General features: G+C 38.3%; 1 pseudogene; it reads left to right on the plus strand.

Annotated features, from left to right (window-relative positions):
- Positions 1–1,698: 1,698 nt before the first annotated feature.
- Positions 1,699–14,771, plus strand: part of LOC149553898 (uncharacterized) — a 72,611-nt pseudogene continuing 59,538 nt past the window's right edge.

Consider the following 14,771-nt stretch of genomic DNA (forward strand, 5'->3'; position numbering starts at 1 on the left):
GAATCCTCCCTATAGGTGACGTTGTGACATTCACTTATGGACCTAAGGTTCGTGGCAGGAACTGTGGACTGAATGACTACTTGGTCATGAGGTCTCTTTTTGGTTAATTTTATTTGTGTGTTAGTGATAGCCTTTTATGGTGCACCTTGATCTTCCATATTTTCATCGTACCAGAATAGCTATCATTAACTACACATGTTTTTGTGGTATGATCTATTTTTGAGGCTTTATTTCATGTGTGTCAGTTTCAGGTTATGATAATGTGTTGCATAATGGAGGCAACGGGTTAGCACACATCCAACCAAAGATTCCTAAAAGACTTTGGGTGTGACCAGACCTCTCCATTGCGTATATGACATTTGATCCATCATGACTATGCAAACTACACCTATTGTCCTAAAGTCTCTATGGTTTTGTATGTCTAGTCCACACAAAAGAGTCATGCCATTTATGCTTCTATAGCATATAATGCATAAACTCATTTTTGCAAAATCAACTTAAGGTGTGCTCTCCATATGAACACAACAGAATCTCTTGATATCATGTAGTTAGGATGCATGTAGTCTAGGGTTTAATTTGAGTCGTGCTTGAGACAAGGTCCTATTTATTTCCCCCCTCCTATGCTAGGCTACTCGATTTCTATGAGTGATAGTTATGACAGATATTCATTTATTAGTTCATTTCCATTAAGTTGCATTAACTTCTCATTATTGCATTCATTCATTCTCCATTACATTAGTGTTCATTTGATTCATCTCATTTAGTGTTCCTTAGACTTTCTTAGTTCATTTTATTAGATTGCATTAGTTCATTAATTACATACACTTTAGTCATCACATCTAGGGGCATATACATCATCTCACATATATATAGTGCATCCATGAATACATCTCATAAATCTGCATCACACACATGTTAGACATCATATATATATGTATACATCATAGGAAACATTACATAGCATCACATCCTACATCACAAATGTTAATATCCGCATCATAAATCCATACATATGCATCACATACATCCATACACATAGAATCATCAAATCATGTCATATATATATCTCAAAAAATAATGTCTGTACAGTCCATATACACATCACGTAGAATCATGTAGTACAAATGCATCATCAAAAAATCATTGCATCTGCACATATCTGTCAAAAACACTGATCACTCTATAAAATTAGGTTGCTGGCTGTGAGGGCCCTGCGCCCCCTATATCCCCCCTCGAGGAGGTCTCTGATGTCCTACAAACTACTCTGAGCTAGCTCTGCCACCTGAGATCCATGAGCTGGCTCCCCTCTCAAAATCTGGTTGCTGCTGGTCACCAAGCACGACCTCCCCATAAAGTGACCTATAATAGGCTGCCTCTCATATGGCCCATGTCTCTGCTTGACTAGCTGTGAGGGCCTCTTGCATCACTGCGACATCTGCCCCAAGCTGTACTATCTGTATGGCTATATCTCGCTGCTTGCAATATCCATCCAGTTGCGCCTGATGGGTGGCCCACTCGGCCTGTAGGGTGGCTACCTCTACTCGGAGCCTCTCTACCTCTACTTGATCCCCCACCTCTGTATGGGTGCCCATCCCTACAAACTCCCCTGCATCCACCCATGCTTGTAGGGCTGCTAAGGCCTCCTATGCACTATCTCATATGGCCCTCTGTACCTGCAACTCTGCTTGGATGGTCCCCATGGCCTGCTCTAAGCTGTCTTCTCATGCCTGTTGCACCTATGCTACCCCTTGTAGTCGAGCTACCTCTATCCGCAGGCTGTCCCTCTCGGCCCTGACCATGTTTGGGTCCTCTCCCTATACCTGTCCCTGTGGTAGTGCTTGTGGTGGTGCCTTCGAAGGTGCCTACGGTGGTGCTTGGGGTTGTACCAGTGCCTGTGCTGGTGCTTGTGCCTGTGCCTGTGCTTGGGATGCTCTCTATGGTGGCCCCTGTGCTAGTGTTGACCCTGGCCCTCTCCTCACTCGGATTCTATGCCTGTGTAGTCCCTCTTGTGCCCCCTATGCTGGTGGTGGCATCATAGCTTCCTGTCCATCATCTCCTGCTCCATCTCCCTCCCCCTATGCCTACTCTACTGAAGGAGGTGCCCCTGGCACTGTAAGCCTAACCGGCTAGTGGGTTGCCCACCACTATGTGTATGCCGGTGTCATACCTATGTCTCTCTGTCCTGACCATGCACCCATGGCACTACTGCCATCCCCATCCAAGATGCTCGGGCCAATCGTACAGTGGTCCCGTGTCCCCATAGATAACCATACTCTCGCGACACCATAGGGTATAAGAATCTATCTGGTACTGTATCCTGTACCCTGCCAAACTATCATCACACTTGAGAAGGCGTATAGCACATAATCACATGTAGAGATCGACCAATGATCCAATAGTTAGTCTATGTGTACAGGAGGTACATCTGATCCTCTGTGTCATCCTCACCACTCACTGCTAATGTCTACCCCCACCGCTCTACCCTATCATAGGGAGTCCACTCGAACATAATGATCTCATCTATATATCGACACCAAAACTCGATAGACTTTGTAGATGTATACTAGATAGGAGACCAGTATCTACAAGCATATGGCTTCGTAGGCTGCTTGGTCTCTCACTGAGTGATCGACCGTGTGACTCCAATTTGCTCCCATGACTAGACCATCAGTAGCGTCACTCCTGGTCCCACAGTACGCTGGGTCCAATATGTACACATGTGCAAATCATGATATAACTCAGCCAGGATAGTCTATCCCCAGTAGTAGAGTGCTCCCTCCTCCTGTAGCAAAGTGCTCAACACTCGCGCCCACCTGATTGGCCACCCGTGTCCTGCATGATCTGGTAGCATCCACCATATCAATGAGGCTAGGTATACTGCCAGCCTTGATAGCCTCTGCTCTAGTGCACCCCTTGATGACAACCACGATTGTTGGATGGGTAATCTCTATTGCCGCCTACCAAAGCACTCCCTCAAGCATGGATCTAAACCGTCTAGTACATACTCTGGTGATCGATACTCACAGAATCTACCACACATTTAGGAGTGTGACTGTAGTCTCCCTCGTCAGTAGATGAAAACTCCCAGTAGGCATGTTCCATCACTCTATGAGAGTCGATAGTTGCGCTAAATGGCCCCTCAGATCTGGCCACTCATGAACATGCTCTAGCCTACATAGTCACACATGCCCCCAATCTACGTCCGTCAGCCTCTTCTGTATCGTCATGGTTGGAGGATAGTGCTCCCTCAACCTAAACACCACCATGTCCTCCTACATCATAGACATGTAGAGCATCAATTTTGCTAGCCTGTGATGTCCCTATAGTGGGGCATCTTTCCTTGCCTCTCTCTATTCTACCCTAATTGGTGTGGATATTTTTCGGCGCAGACGCCGATATGCGTAGACACCAATCAGTGGAGATGCCGATCTACGGAGCCACTGATCAGCGCAGATGCCAATTTTCCCTAGATGACAACATTCTGTCATCTACGGAGATAATGATGTATTTTTTGTCATCTTCGTCACCCTTGGTCATCCACGCAAATGATAGGTTAAATCCTGTTGTCTCCGCGATCCCTTCTCCCCCTTTTGGCATCTGCACAGACAATAGGATGTATCCTGTCATCTTTGTGGATGCCGAGGTCGTCGATTTGTCATCTGCATAGACGACATAGTAGAGATTGTTGTCTCCACTCGGACCTCTTTTTTAGTGCATTTATGGCCTAATAAATGCTCTTAGTCTAGCCTAACCTACCAAAACACAAAGAGGATCAGATGACTTACTAGTGGGCCCATCTCGACTGCTCGCTGGTACTCTTGCACATGCTCACCAAGCTGCAATCGATCAATGGAGTCCATATGGCTCTATATGCTTTGCTCGTGATGTGACAATGACCTTCTTTGGGCCCCTCAGAGGCTTATATAGGCCCCCTGTGGACCCCGTTTGAGCCTCGCTCTTCCCTAAGCCGTATCTGTCCCTTGTTTACCCGCAAGTCATGTAAATGTTGTCATTTATTCCCTTTTTCTTCTTTTCTTTCTTTCTTAAGACCTTTTTCGCAAGAATTGCCAAAAATTTATTTTTTGTGCAATTTTTGCGAGGGGGTACCCTCCTCCTCTGTCGTCGCCATAGGACTCCTTCCTTCTCTCGGGCAACCTATATTTTCTTTTCTTTGACATGATGTTGTTCCAACATCACATCAAAGAGGGGCAAAATGTAGACGCTTAAAATCGTCTCTAAAAAACTATATTAATTTATTAATATTGCCCGTGGCATTGTAATTAATTATTGATTAATTAATTATATTGCTCACATTCTTCTACTTATTTAATTATATTAATTAATTAAATAAGTTCATTCTCCTAAGTATTTAAATTTAATTTAAATACTCCTAGCTCTAATGTGTTAAATTAATTTAACACATCATCCTCCATCTTTCCCCTCTTTTAAATTTTTTATTTATTTATTTAAATTCTCCACATCCTATTAATTTCTCTAAACACATGATTAAATTAAATTTTATTTAATTTAGTCTTAAGCCTAACTTAGAGCCTAGTCTACACCTATCATTTTTATCCTTTTAAGCCTATTTCTTCTCTAATCCCACTTAATCATTCCTAATCATCTCCCTAATCTCCCTTATTAGCCTAAGAGTGTGCTCACACATGTGTGAGATGGCATGCCTACACACTCTTGTCTCCCACTAACTTTGAATTTTTGACCATTTGCATGGCTTGCATGTCACCTTATGTGGCACCTACTTGGATGCCACCTCACCAAGCCCTCCCTCAAGCCTATAAATAGAGGGTTTGTCTCAAGCATTTGCATCTTATTTTTATTGCATTGTTATCATGTTAGTTTGAGATTTGAGTTTGCATTCATAGTTTGAGCTTTCATGGTAGTTTGAGCTTGCATTGGTAGAGTTCTCATAGTGATTTTGTAAGTTCATACTAACAATTTGGTAGCTGATTTAGTTTACATCATGCATTGTTAATCTAGTTTCTATATGCATTTGTAGCTTCATTTTAGCTTGCACTTTTATCATAGTTTTCATATCTACTTAGTTCTTTCATTGCATATCATCTTCATCCTTGAATGCCTTCAAGAATGGCTCTCTCCATAACTATTTCTTGAGGTATTCTTCATCTCATTTAGTCTTGATTCATATCTTATTTGCATACACACTTGCACCCACACACTCAAAAGATTCGTTTATTGTTGTGTTTGAGAGAGCACATCAACAAGGCCTCTCATGGGTGCCTTTGTTGAGCTGTAGAGGTGGCTAGAAGGTTGGATTTGTTGGTTGCTTAGGGTTGCAAAACTCAAGCAAGCATTAGTTGGTATTTATTCCTTGAGTTTTGATGAATGTTTGATGCATTTTGAAGGTTTTAAACTAGTGTTTTTTTGTTAACCCATGCTTCTTGTAGGTCACATTTTCTAGCACACAATATCTGTTTCGAGTTGGCTAAGGTAAGATTCCTATTGAATCATAGTTCTACTGAAGTCGAATTAATCATCTTAAAAGATTTCATATTTTGCTAATTAATACCCATATTAATTAAACTAAATTTTATTTTAAATAAACTAATGTCTATTTAACATTATTTAATTAATATTTATAAATTAATTTTAAGTAAGTCAATAACTATATAATATGTCATTTATTAGTTTTATAAAATAAAAAACTTTTAATAACATTATTAAATTAATATTTAAAATATATGATAATTATATATATATATAACTTTATTTAAATTAAATTAATAAAATTTAAAAAAACTTATAATAAAAGTCAAATATCACTTGGGTGCCTGTGTTTTAAAATAAAACAGGCACTGTTATTAATAACAGTCACGCCCTTTAAAAAGGTTGTAGCCCTACCACGGTAGTGGCTTGGCGCACAACCTTTAAGGCTACTGACAGTCCACTGTCGTGGACAGTGCCTGCGACAAGGGGTGGGATGTGATTGCCCACCTCCCCATACAATATAATATCTATATATTTTTATTTTTTATTTTTTATAAAATGATTTTAATATAAAAAAATTCCTTGTTCAAAATTTAAATTCATCTCATTTATAAATTGAAATAACTAATTTTTGGTAAAACCAGATTTATTTTGAATGAATATATATTTACTATTATTCATTTTATTTTATTTTTATCATCAAAACTCAGAATAAATCTGACAGATGAATACAATGTACCCATTTTTTCCCCCTTTATTCCTATATTTATTTATTTTCTCTAGGAAGATTTCCCATTTAAAATTCAAACCCTTCCTAGTAAATTTCTCTATCTAGAATCTACTAGAAGTAAAAATTATATTGAACGAATAAAAAAATGTTCCATGTATAGAATAATTTCCAAATATCCAGAATCCACAACATGATATATTCTTCACAAGAATTATCCAGACAATCATCTAACAAACACGAAGAAGACAAGAAAGAAAAGAGTGTATTTAAACTATGCAAAATTCACAAGCATCTACTTGGACACTGATGCTAATTCGCTACACCATAAAAAATCTATAGAGAACAATTCCCCTTTTAGAACCTTCTCCTTTCTAAAAATTTCTTCCTTCCCAAAATTCAAGGTCTCTTGAAAATGAACCCCCAAATTGTGATAAGGAGTTCTCTCCCTAAAATCGAGGCACTAATTGTGCATTCACCCCAGAGAACTCTTTGCTCACACCCTTTTAACTCTTTATTAACTTTTATTTGTCTTTCTTTTATCTTTTCCATGCACGTACAATAATTAATTAAATTACTTTATTTACTTTTTACTTGACCTCTTTTAAATTGATTTATTTAATTTAGTCTCACTCATGTATCATGCAATCATGAAACTTTTAATAAATTAATTTTCTTTTCCCACTTCTAAATTTATTTTTGAATATTAATTTTGATAACTATCTATTAATTTAAATAATATTATTATTTAGCATTTATTTAAAAGTGCACTCTAAATATATTATTATTAAATTAACTAAATATTATCACGTTCCAAATTTAATCTTATAAATTTATCCTCAAATTTAATTCTTTTTATTTGATTAATTTCTCAATTAATTTAAATAAAATAAAATATTAACATATCATATAAATTTTCCACTAAATTAAATCTTTTAATTAGACTTAATTAGTAGAAAATTCACCAAAAACTCATAAAGTAAAATATGAAAATCCATAATAGTAAAACACATACAAAATCAAACTAAGGGGTTACAATCATGAATTAACGTCATCTGATGCATGCAGAAGGTACATGACTCAAATACTTGTCCTAATTTTCAATTAGGATGAATGGCTCAAAGGTTTAGGATTTGGACTTAAGAATTTATCTCCCCTCTCTTACCATTGAGATAATGTGATAGGGTACACTCATCCTACCAATTTAGGGAAGTCGATACTCGGTATGTACAACCTGCATAAAATTCACACATGTACATACACAATATATACTAAGCTAAACAAGCAATGGAAGGGAGTGGTGCATCGTGTAGATCTTGACTAGCAGGTGACTACGACTCCCTTCCTTAACCACATCATAAATGCCATAGATAAAGAAAATAAACACACACACCATACACATGTAGTATGGGGTAAGTATCTATAAGAAAACACATATGATAATCCATCTAGCTAAACATAATCAATAATTTAATAGCATTGTAATAATCATCATGCACACATGAAGTATAGAGTACCAAATAATCTCATCATATATCAACTGAATCTGAAACAATATCTAATAATCTCAAGATAATGCTACTAATCATCAAACATAAAACTGGCCTAAAAGAGTTTGACAATAATAGTAGAAATGTAAACTAGGAAAATGTAGACTAGGGGTAGGCACTACATCCACCCCCCTAGGATTAGGCTTACTCTTGGAAGCCTATAAACAAGTAGGGATATAAATCATGTAATCTAGATGCATCCTCCCATGTAGTTGAAGAGTCATCAATAGGGTCCCATTGGACCCTTCCCTACTCTATGGTTTGACCCCTAAGGGTCAGCTCCTACTGCTCCAGAATGCAAACCGACTCCAAAGCTAGCTACCCATCCTCTACCTACAACACATTCCAATCAAGAATATGCACAACATTAGGGATATACTGCCTAAATATTGAAGCATGGAAAACATCATGAATGCAAACTAGGCTGGGCAATAAAGCAAGACGATAAGCAATTGGACCAATCCTCTCAAGAATCTCAAATGGTCCCACAAAGCAAGGTGCTAGCTTTGAGCCCTTTCCATAACAGATCAGACTCTTTCATGGTCACACTCTCAAGAAAACCTTCTCTCCCAAAACAAACTACTTATCTGTCCTATGTGCATCATTATACACTTTTTACCTATCTTGTGCCATTGTCAAGTGCTCTCAGATATGCAGTACCTATTGCTCCATGTCACGAAGGATCTTAGGACCCAACATGATGTTATCCTCAAGACTGTCCCAACTCAAAGGTGTATGACAAGGATGTCTATATAAAGCCTGGAAAGTTGTCATGCCAATAGAACTGTGATACCTATTGTTGTAAGAAAATTCCACAAGGTAGAGGTAATCCTCCCAATGAGTCTGCCTATCCATCACATACATCCTCAACATATCCTCCAGAACCTAATTCACTCTCTTTGTCTATCCATCTATCTCTGGGTGATATGGTGAACTAAAATTCAACTACACTCCAAGATCATGCTATAGTGATGTCCAAAATACAGAAGTGAAAATAGGATCCCTATTCAAAATGATTTTTCAGGGAATACCATGTATTCTCACAATGTCGTGCATGAAGAGATTAGCTACAAAAGCTTTAGTTTAGGAAGACTTGATTGGAAAAAAATGTGCCACCTTAGTCAACTGATCAACGATGACCATGATAGCATCATGATGATGAGCGGTCATAGGTAATCCTACTATGAAGTCCATAGAGATGATGTCCCACTTCCATGAAGGGATGAGATTCAACTACAAAAGTCCTATTGGATGTTGGTGTTCTACCTTGACTCTCTGACACTCAAGACATCTAGCCACAAAATTATCAATGTCGGGCTTCATCCTAGACCAATATAATAAACATTGTAAATCTACATGCATCTTCTTGACACATGGATGTGCTGAGTAAGGTGCACAATGGGCCTCTGATAGGATCAAGGTGCGAAGCTCATCTAGTAGCGGCCCATAAATCCTTCCCGAATGTCTCAAAAGGACATCTGACTCTAGGACATAGTCTAAAAACTTACCCTCCAAAGGTCATCCTAAATCTATCTCTCTACACACCTCCTAATACCAAGAATTGATAGGAAGTGCTTGAAGTATCTAACTTCTCAAATCAACACCAAGAGTCATAGATGATATCACATGTTTCCTGTGACTCAAAGCATTTGCCACTATGTTCTCCTTCCCTTGGATATACTTCACCTTGAAGTCATACTTGCATAAAAACTCCATCCAACGCCTTTGCCTAGCATTCATATTAGGTTGCATGAATATGTACTAAAGACTATAATGATCACTATGAAGTTCAAATTTGTGTCCCAGCAAGAAATGTCTCCATCTTACTAAGGCATAAACTACCACTGTTAACTCAAGATCATGCATAGGATAATTCAACTCATGATCCTTGAGTTCGCATGATTCATATGCAATCACCTATCCATTCTACATCAAAACCACTCCAATCCCTTCAAGGGAAGCATCTATACACACCATGAAATTACCTACTAGATCATGTACTGCTATGATTGGTGCACTAGTCAAATGCTCCTTGAGCTTCTAGAATGCTTCCTCACATTTCTCCTTCTATAAAAACTTATTTCCTTTCCTCTAAAGGGAAGTGATAGGATGTGCTATTCTGGAGAAGTTTTGGACAAATCTGTGACAATAACCAGCTAGACCCATGAAACTATGAATCTCTGACATAGTAGTGGGTGCAGACCAATCTACTATTGCTTGGATCTTCATAGGGTCTACAGAGATACCTTCACCTAATATGATGTGCCCTAAATATTGTATCTCTAATTGAAAGAATCACACTTCACCACATTGGCATAAAGTTGATTATCTCTCAAGCACTGCAAAACCAAATGCAAATGTTCCTCATGCTCCTTCTCAGACTTAGAATATATTAGTATATCATCAAAGACCACAAGTAAAAATCTATCAAGATAGGAATAGAACACTCCATTCATCAAGCTCATGAAAACTAATAGAGCATTCATTAGCCCAAAGGGTATCACTATGAACTCATAATGCCCATAGCGAGTTCAGAAAGAAATCTTATGAATGTCAACTTCCTTGATGCGAAGCTGATGGTATCCTGACTTAAAGTTGATCTTGGAGAACATTGTAGCTCCCTTGATCTGATCAAATAAATTGTCAATCCTTGGTAGAGGATACCTATTCTTTATTGTCACCTTGTTCAGCTATCTATAATCAATGCAAAAGTGCAAAGAACTATCCTTCTTCTTCATGAAGAGCATGGGAGCTCCCCATGGTGATACACTAGGTTGGATACTACCCTTGGCCAAAAGTTCCTCTAGCTGTAGGCATAACTCACTCAATTCCTGAGTGGTCATATGATAAGGAGCTCTAGAGATGGGCTCCACTCCTGGAGTGAGCTCAATGCTAAAATCAATGTCTCTCTTCAGGGGCATGCCTGGAATCTCACTCGAAAAGACATCCGCATACTCTTGTAAAATAGGATGATCTAGAGTCTTCCTCACAAGATCTTCTTCATCTAGATCATTTACCATAACAACAAATACCTAACATCCCTTACGAAAGCTCTGCTTCAATTGCATAGCAAAAATCATCAGTAGAGATATAGGCCTCGGTATCCCCACAATCTCTACAACCTTCCCTTGGTCATCCTGACACATAATGGTCTTCTTCCTGCAGTCTATACTAGCTCTATGAGAGCTAAGCCAATCCATACCTAAGACCACATCGTAGGGGAATAACTTGAAGGTCAACTAATGTCTCAATCCCTCCTATACTAAGCCCACACTTATGAACTACAGAATTTGTGGAAACTTTAGTCCTTGAGGCTAGTTCCACTTGCCAACCATGATCTTGCTTAACCGCTTCTAGCTTACACTTAACAACTAGAGATGGTGAAATAAAAGAATCTGTGGTACTTGAATCAAATAATATAGAGAGAGGTGTACCTCAAATAGCTCCTATAGTCTCAACTACTATCCCCTAATGGTCTACCAGATGGCGATCTACCACTGCAAATACTCTATGAGCTCTACCTGCATCTCTGATTGTAGGCTCAAATGTTGCTAGCCTAGGCCTTGAATACTGAGGTGCTCACTATGGATAGTGAGCTGCAATGTGACCAATCTGTCCACATGAATAACATCTCGTGCCTCTGCCAGATCCTCTCCCTATAGGTGGTCCATTCAACTACTAGTGGCTATCTCTACTAGCAAAAGACTGGTTTCTCTGTGCAAGCTGAGTGTGTTGAAATTGTTTAATGTGTTGAGCATTGTAATTGTTCTTGAAGTTAGAACCACCACTACCACTCTGTGCCTGAAGGTAAGATCCCTTATGCTACTGTAACTGCTATTGAGACTAATTACCCTTAGGAAAAGGAGGCTTTTTTTTCCCACCTGAGTTGTGGTTGCCCTTAGATCCTACTGTTGTAGGCGCACCCACAAAACCCCCATGTCCAAGGTTGACACTCTGCTCTACAAGGATGTCTCAATGTACCACATCCTTGGGGGTTTTAGGCTCAAATACCTTAACACCCTCAACTAAATAGCTGTTCAAGCCTCTAATGAAATGCTATGCCAACTGTGTTGGGTTGTCACTAAATCCTAAAAAGGGCATGAGCTCAAAGAACTTGCGCTCATACTCTATAACGGTCATAGTGTACCGTCTCAGGTTATGGAACTCATCTGCTCTATGCTGCTTCCATTCCTTTGGTAGGAATCGCTCACAAAAGCTCTCCAAGAATAAATCCCATGTGACATTGTTCATGGTTAAGCCCAACTTCTTCTCTTCAATTGTCCATCAAGTGGCCCCAAAGAACTCTAGGTTGGTAATAGAAAACCTCGCTTTGACATTATTGTCAAAGTCCTGCATAGCAAAAATCTTGTCAAGAACAATAAGCCACTGCTCAGCTACATAACCAAAACCTTTCCTATTAAAGGGCTTGATCTTGGACCTCTGAAGGTCCTTCATCTGAGAAGATACAATGGATCTATGTCGATCCCTCAGAGGGGTCCTAGACTTGGGTCTATGCTCATGTCCTGTCCGATGTGCTCTATCCTGATCATGAATAGGAGGTAGACGATCAATGACAGTTCACATCATTTGCCTCAGATCAACCTCCTTAGAGTTAGCATGCTCCTCCCTATGGTTCTCTTCCTAATGCTCATTGACATGATCTTCCCTATTCCCTTCTTGATGCTCACTACTATGCTCTTCCATATTCTCTTCCTGAATGGGGCTCTCATGGACAGACACATGTACACTGATAGCTCTGCCTCATCCACAACCTCTACCATGGCCAAGGCTATGGCCTCTAATGGAAGATCTCATCACAGATACCATCCTACAATAATATCCAAGATATAGAATACTATAACAACCATAATGCATAATAGTGTAAGGCATATATATAAAAGACACACATCTTGAAAACAATAAAAGTGTCATTTTCAGTTTGAAGTCTAAGTGTTAAAGTATGAAAACTATACAACTAATAGTTTAAGTTTTGTTTCAGTTTAACTAGTTCAACACTAATGGCTTTCCAATATACCTAGAGCTCCCAATGTAGAAACTCAGGTTTTGATACCAGATGTAACGCCTTGCCAAGGGATCAAAAAGAAATAACCTAAAGTTTTACTAAGTTTGGTAGCATTTTTTTTTTCTAAACATGAAAGATAAACTATTCACATCAAACACATAGTAACAGAAGCAATAACATACATTCAACTAAAAGCATACATAATAGGTTACATTTGTAAAGGATCTCATGATGTTGAATCACACTTAAATCTAATCTAAAACTAAGTCCATCAAATACCACATCCATATGAAATAATAATGAAAAGTCCAATGTCCATTTAATATACTTTTTTTTTGAATGCCTCTTGGAAAATTAATTCAGAATGCTCATTCATCCACTATACATGTCATAGGGTATGAAAGGCTTAAGAGAATATACATATGTAAAAATAGAAATACATCATCCTCTTTGGATCCATGATATGAACAATAAAATAAATGAAATCATCCACCATACATAATACATCCATACATCAAAATATATAACATCCATCGTAAAATATAACCATCCATCATGAAATATAACCATACATCATAATGATCCATGAATAGAATGAAGGTAAATGCCAATAAGGAATGCTCTAGAAATGGTGACTACAGATAGATCTCAATGGTAAGAGTGAAAAAGCACTACCACCCGACCGCGTGGAACCTAAATGGCCCACTCCCACCGTGCTGAGGAGATAGACTCAAGTCCCAAATAGGATATCAAATCACATAACACATATACTCTCTAAGTCCAGGAATCCTAAAGTAATCTAACTCAAAGGTTCCAACATAGATCGACATCTAGACCCAGAGGCACACAAAGACAAATAGGAAACCTACTATGTAAGTAGGCAAGTGTCATTGCACATATCATGTTGGAAGTTACCCTAGCGATCCCCTAGGAATCCTGGGTCCCTAGTGATCTTGTGGCCACTAGTATCCTCTCATACTGACAAGGCATACTATGGAATGCAAGGTCATAACCAAGCATTCTCTCTACTCCCATCCTAGTCTGTACTAGCACTCATGGCATGGGCAAGAACATACAATTATCTTGTTAGGTTCATTTGAGTCTATATTTAGGTGAGATGTTTTCACTTATTAATCAACTTACAATGGGTTTACCTTGGCAACCTCTTAGAGCCCCAACCCCCATTGCAAGCCACTTCTCAACACTACACATAGATAACCTACCCTAGGCTCATGAAATCAAAGATCACAAAATCATAGTAAAATCACCTCAGTCCTCTATGAGCAACTGGAAAGCAACAAAGATAAGTCACAATAACCACCAGTTCTCAACGAGCAACCAGAAAGTGACAAAGATAAATAATAGTATCCATTGATTCTTAATGAGCAACTGGAAAGTATCCCAACAATACTGATCAATGACTCAAAATGGTTAAATCAGGTATCTCATAGCATATATCCCACTATCCCACAAAGACACTGAAACATAGTAACCAACAATAAAAAACATACTCATCATAAGCATACCATCACATACATGGTTGAGCAATAATGATCGAGATTGAGTCAACATGATACCACACTCACAAAATCCTTGAGCCTCTGGTAGACATCCTATAACTCGTCAACAAACTAGTCAACCCCAAAACTGCAAAACACAGATAGCATGAAGATAAAAAAGATTCAAATACATGCTTGGGTTTACTTTTACAATAACATGGTTAAGTCAAATATGAGGTTTTAGTTTCGTTTCAGAGTTGTTATCAAGTAAGATATATCCTTCGTTATCTTATAATTAACTCAAGTATTTGTTTAAGTAAAATAAAGATTTATCCCACAATTTGAAAATCAATTTTCTAAATTTACTAAGGGTAAATATCATATCTGTTTCAAGTTGGCTAAGGTAAGATTCCTATTGAATCATAGTTCTACTGAAGTCAAATTAATCATCTTAAAAGATTTCCTATTTTGCTAATTAATACCCATATTAATTAAACTAAATTTTA

Source organism: Cupressus sempervirens, chromosome 6 (genome assembly GCF_028749045.1).
Source record: "Cupressus sempervirens isolate cs-2001-9-10 chromosome 6, ASM2874904v1, whole genome shotgun sequence".
NCBI classification, from domain to species: domain Eukaryota; kingdom Viridiplantae; phylum Streptophyta; class Pinopsida; order Cupressales; family Cupressaceae; genus Cupressus; species Cupressus sempervirens.